The sequence below is a fragment of the Rattus norvegicus genome, chromosome X (assembly GCF_036323735.1).
Source record: "Rattus norvegicus strain BN/NHsdMcwi chromosome X, GRCr8, whole genome shotgun sequence".
Taxonomy (NCBI): Eukaryota; Metazoa; Chordata; class Mammalia; order Rodentia; family Muridae; genus Rattus; species Rattus norvegicus.
In genome coordinates this window covers 30432840-30439565 of record NC_086039.1, presented here as the reverse complement: position 1 = coordinate 30439565, position 6726 = coordinate 30432840, and positions in this window count along the sequence as shown.

The following is a 6726-nucleotide window of genomic DNA, read 5'->3' as shown; positions in this document are numbered from 1 at the left end:
CTCAATCCTAAATATCTATGCCCCAAATACAAGGGCACCTACATACGTAAAAGAAACCTTACTAAAGCTCAAAACACACATTGCACCTCACACAATAATAGTGGGAGATTTCAACACCCCACTCTCATCAATGGACAGATCATGGAAACAGAAATTAAACAGTGATGTCGACAGACTAAGAGAAGTCATGAGCCAAATGGACTTAACGGATATTTATAGAACATTCTATCCTAAAGCAAAAGGATATACCTTCTTCTCAGCTCCTCATGGTACTTTCTCCAAAATTGACCATATAATTGGTCAAAAAACGGGCCTCAACAGGTACAGAAAGATAGAAATAATCCCATGCGTGCTATCGGACCACCACGGCCTAAAACTGGTCTTCAATAACAATAAGGGAAGAATGCCCACATATACGTGGAAATTGAACAATGCTCTACTCAATGATAACCTGGTCAAGGAAGAAATAAAGAAAGAAATTAAAAACTTTTTAGAATTTAATGAAAATGAAGATACAACATACTCAAACTTATGGGACACAATGAAAGCTGTGCTAAGAGGAAAACTCATAGCGCTGAGTGCCTGCAGAAAGAAACAGGAAAGAGCATATGTCAGCAGCTTGACAGCACACCTAAAAGCTCTAGAACAAAAAGAAGCAAATACACCCAGGAGGAGTAGAAGGCAGGAAATAATCAAACTCAGAGCTGAAATCAACCAAGTAGAAACAAAAAGGACCATAGAAAGAATCAACAGGACCAAAAGTTGGTTCTTTGAGAAAATCAACAAGATAGATAAACCCTTAGCCAGACTAACGAGAGGACACAGAGAGTGCGTCCAAATTAACAAAATCAGAAATGAAAAGGGAGACATAACTACAGATTCAGAGGAAATTCAAAAAATCATCAGATCTTACTATAAAAACCTATATTCAACAAAATTTGAAAATCTTCAGGAAATGGACTATTTCCTAGACAGATACCAGGTATCAAAGTTAAATCAGGAACAGATAAACCAGTTAAACAACCCCATAACTCCTAAGGAAATAGAAGCAGTCATTAAAGGTCTCCCAACCAAAAAGAGCCCAGGTCCAGATGGGTTTAGTGCAGAATTCTATCAAACCTTCATAGAAGACCTCATACCAATATTATCCAAACTATTCCACAAAATTGAAACAGATGGAGCCCTACCGAATTCCTTCTACGAATCTACAATTACTCTTATACCTAAACCACACAAAGACACAACAAAGAAAGAGAACTTCAGACCAATTTCCCTTATGAATATCGACGCAAAAATACTCAATAAAATTCTGGCAAACCGAATTCAAGAGCACATCAAAACAATCATCCACCACGATCAAGTAGGCTTCATCCCAGGCATGCAGGGATGGTTTAATATACGGAAAACCATCAACGTGATCCATTATATAAACAAACTGAAAGAACAGAACCACATGATCATTTCATTAGATGCTGAGAAAGCATTTGACAAAATTCAACACCCCTTCATGATAAAAGTCCTGGAAAGAATAGGAATTCAAGGCCCATACCTAAACATAGTAAAAGCCATATACAGCAAACCAGTTGCTAACATTAAACTAAATGGAGAGAAACTTGAAGCAATCCCACTAAAATCAGGGACTAGACAAGGCTGCCCACTCTCTCCCTACTTATTCAATATAGTTCTTGAAGTTCTAGCCAGAGCAATCAGACAACAAAAGGAGATCAAAGGGATACAGATCGGAAAAGAAGAGGTCAAAATATCACTATTTGCAGATGATGTGATAGTATATTTAAGTGATCCCAAAAGTTCCACCAGAGAACTACTAAAGCTGATAAACAACTTCAGCAAAGTGGCTGGGTATAAAATTAACTCAAATAAATCAGTTGCCTTCCTCTATACAAAAGAGAAACAAGCCGAGAAAGAAATTAGGGAAACGACACCCTTCATAATAGACCCAAATAATATAAAGTACCTCGGTGTGACTTTAACCAAGCAAGTAAAAGATCTGTACAATAAGAACTTCAAGACACTGAAGAAAGAAATTGAAGAAGACCTCAGAAGATGGAAAGATCTCCCATGCTCATGGATTGGCAGGATTAATATAGTAAAAATGGCCATTTTACCAAAAGCGATCTACAGATTCAATGCAATCCCCATCAAAATACCAATCCAATTCTTCAAAGAGTTAGACAGAACAATTTGCAAATTCATCTGGAATAACAAAAAACCCAGGATAGCTAAAGCTATCCTCAACAATAAAAGGACTTCAGGGGGAATCACTATCCCTGAACTCAAGCAGTATTACAGAGCAATAGTGATAAAAACTGCATGGTATTGGTACAGAGACAGACAGATAGACCAATGGAATAGAATTGAAGACCCAGAAATGAACCCACACACCTATGGTCACTTGATTTTTGACAAAGGAGCCAAAACCATCCAATGGAAAAAAGATAGCATTTTCAGCAAATGGTGCTGGTTCAACTGGAGGGCAACATGTAGAAGAATGCAGATCGATCCATGCTTATCACCCTGTACAAAGCTTAAGTCGAAGTGGATCAAGGACCTCCACATCAAACCAGACACACTCAAACTAATAGAAGAAAAACTAGGGAAGCATCTGGAACACATGGGCACTGGAAAAAATTTCCTGAACAAAACACCAATGGCTTATGCTCTAAGATCAAGAATTGACAAATGGGATCTCATAAAACTGCAAAGCTTCTGTAAGGCAAAGGACACTGTGGTTAGGACAAAACGGCAACCAACAGATTGGGAAAAGATCTTTACCAACCCTACAACAGATAGAGGCCTTATATCCAAAATATACAAAGAACTCAAGAAGTTAGACCGCAGGGAAACAAATAACCCTATTAAAAAATGGGGTTCAGAGCTAAACAAAGAATTCACAGCTGAGGAATGCCGAATGGCTGAGAAACACCTAAAGAAATGTTCAACATCTTTAGTCATAAGGGAAATGCAAATCAAAACAACCCTGAGATTTCACCTCACACCAGTGCGATTGGCTAAGATCAAAAACTCAGGTGACAGCAGATGCTGGCGAGGTTGTGGAGAAAGAGGAACACTCCTCCATTGTTGGTGGGATTGCAGACTGGTAAAACCATTCTGGAAATCAGTCTGGAGGTTCCTCAGAAAATTGGACATTGAACTGCCTGAGGATCCAGCTATACCTCTCTTGGGCATATACCCAAAAGATGCCTCAACATATAAAAGAGACACGTGCTCCACTATGTTCATCGCAGCCTTATTTATAATAGCCAGAAAATGGAAAGAACCCAGATGCCCTTCAACAGAGGAATGGATACAGAAAATGTGGTACATCTACACAATGGAATACTACTCCGCTATCAAAAACAACGAGTTTATGAAATTCGTAGGCAAATGGTTGGAACTGGAAAATATCATCCTGAGTGAACTAACCCAATCACAGAAAGACATACATGGTATGCACTCATTGATAAGTGGCTATTAGCCCAAATGCTTGAATTACCCTAGATCCCTAGAACAAACGAAACTCAAGACGGATGATCAAAATGTGAATGCTTCACTCCTTCTTTAAATGAGGAAAAAGAATACCCTTGGCAGGGAAGGGAGAGGCAAAGATTAAAACAGAGACTGAAGGAACACCCATTCAGAGCCTGTCCCACATTTGGCCCATACATATACAGCCACCCAATTGGACTAGATGGATGAAGCAAAGAAGTGCAGACCGACAGGAGCCGGATGTAGATCGCTCCTGAGAGACACAGCCAGAATACAGCAAATACAGAGGCGAATGCCAGCAGCAAACCACTGAACTGAGAATAGGTCCCCTATTGAAGGAATCAGAGAAAGAACTGGAAGACCTTGAAGGGGCTCGAGACCCCAAAAGTACAACAATGCCAAGCAACCAGAGCTTCCAGGGACTAAGCCACTACCTAAAGACTATACATGGACTGACCCTGGACTCTGACCCCATAGGTAGCAATGAATATCCTAGTAAGAGCACCAGTGGAAGGGGAAGCCCTGGGTCCTGCTAAGACTGAACCCCCAGTGAACTAGTCTATGGGGGGAGGGCGGCAATGGTGGGAGGGTTGGGAGGGGAACACCCATAAGGAAGGGGAGGGGGGAGGGGGATGTTTGCCCGAAACCGGGAAAGGGAATAACACTCGAAATGTATATAAGAAATACTCAAGTTAATAAAAAAAAAAAAAAAAAGAACCAACTTTTGGTTCTGTTGATTCCTTATATGTTCCTTTTTGTTTCTAAGTGGTTGATTTCAGCTCTGAGTTTGATTATTTCCTGCCTTCTACTCCTCCTGGGTGTATTTGCTTCTTTTTGTTCTAGAGCTTTTAGGTGTGCTGTCAAGCTGCTGACATATGCTCTTTCCTGTTTCTTTCTGCAGACACTCAGCGCTATGAGTTTTCCTCTTAGCACAGCTTTCATTGTGTCCCATAAGTTTGGGTATGTTGTACCTTCATTTTCATTAAATTCTAAAAAGTCTTTAATTTCTTTCTTTATTTCTTCCTTGTCCAGGTTATCATTGAGTAGAGCATTGTTCAGCTTCCACGTATATGTGGGCGTTCTTCCCTTATTGTTATTGAAGACCAGCTTTAGGCCAAGGTGGTATGATAGGACGCATGGGATTATTTCTATCTTTCTATATCTGTTGAGGCCTGTTTTTTTGACCAATTATATGGTCAATTTTGGAGAAAGTACCATGAGGTGCTGAGAAGAATGTATATCCTTTTTCTTTAGTGTAGAATGTTCTATAAATATCTGTTAAATCCATTTGATTCATGACTTCTCTTAGTCTGTCTACGTCTCTGTTTAATTTCTGTTTCCATGACCTGTCCATTGATGAGAGTGGCGTGTTGAAATCTCCTACTATTATTGTGTGAGGAGCAATGTGTGCTTTGAGCTTTAGTAAGGTGTCTTTTACGTATGTAGGTGCCCTTCTATTTGGAGCATAGATATTTAGGATTTAGAGTTCATCTTGGTGGATTTTTCTTTTGATGAATATGAAGTGTCCTTCCTTATCTTTTTTGATGACTTTTAGTTGAAAATTGATTTTATTTGATATTAGAATGGCTACTCCAGCTTGCTTCTTCTGACCATTTGCTTGGAAAGTTGTTTTCCAGCCTTTCACTCTGAAGTAGTGTCTGTCTTTGTCTCTGAGGTGTGTTTCCTGTAGGCAGCAGAATGCAGGGTCCTCATTGCGTATCCAGTTTGTTAATCTATGTCTTTTTACTGGGGAGTTGAGACCATTAATGTTGAGAGATATTAAGGAATAGTGTTTATTGCTTCCTGTTATATTCATATTTGGATATGAGGCTATGTTTGTGTGCTTTTCTTCTCCTTCTTTTGTTGCCAAGATGTTTAGTTTCTTGCTTTTTCTAGGCTGTAGCTTGCCTCCTTATGTTGGGCTTTACCATTTATTATCCTTTGTAGCGCTGGATTTGTAGAAAGATATTGTGTAAATTTGGTTTTGTCATGGAATATCTTGGTTTCTCCATCTATGTTAATTGAGAGTTTTGTAGGATACTGTAACCTGGGCTGGCATATGTGTTCTCTCAGGGTCTGTATGACATCTGTCCAGGATCTTCTGGCTTTCATAGTCTCTGGCGAGAAGTCTGGTGTGATTCTGATAGGTCTGCTTTTATATGTTACTTGACATTTTTCCCTTACTGCTTTTAATATTCTTTCTTTATTTTGTGCATTTGGTGTTTTGACTATTATATGACGGGAGGAGTTTCTTTTCTGGTCCAATCTATTTGGAGTTCTGTATGCTTCTTGTATCCTTATGGGCACCTCTTTCTTCAGGTTAGGGAAGTTTTCTTCCATGATTTTGTTGAAGATATTTACTGGTCCTTTGAGCTGGAGGTCTTCACTCTCTTCTATACCTATTATCCTTATGTTTGATATTCTCATTGAGTCCTGGATTTCCTGTAAGTTTTGGACCAGTAGCTTTTTCCATTTTACATTATCTTTGATAGTTTTGTCAATGATTTCTATGGAATCTTCTGCTCCTGAGATTCTCTCTTCCATCTCTTGTATTCTCTTGGTGATGCTTGTATCTACAGCTCCTTGTCTCTTCCTTTGGTTTTCTATATCCAGGGTTGTTTCCCTTTGTTCTTTCTTGATTGCTTCTATTTCCATTTTTAATTCCTTCACGTGTTTGATTGTGTTTTCCTGGAATTCTTTCATTGATTTTTGTGATTCCTCTCTATATGCTTCTACTTGTTTATTTATGTTTTCCTGTGTTTCTCTAAGGGAGTTCTTCATGTCTTTCTTGAAGTCCTCCAGCATCATGATCAAATATGATTTTAAATCTAGATCTTGCTTTTCTCGTGTATTTGGATATTCCATGTTTGCTTTGGTGGGAGAATTGGGCTCCAACGATGCCATGTAGTCTTGGTTTCTTTTGCTTGGGTTCCTGAGCTTGCCTCTCGCCATCAGATTATCTCTGGTGTTACTTCGTTCTGCTATTTCTGATAGTGGCTAGACTGTTCTATAAGCCTGTATGACAGGAGTGTTGTAGACCTGTTTTCCTGTTTTCTTTCAACCAGTTATGGGAACAGAGTGTTCTGCTTTCAGGTGTGTAGTTTTTCCTGTCTACTGGTCTTCAGCTCTTCCTGTAGGCCTGAAGAGTTCCTGTGTGTTCCTGTGAGTCAGAAATGTGGGCAGAGTGTAGTCTCTTCTGTCTTCCCAGGCTTGTCTGCC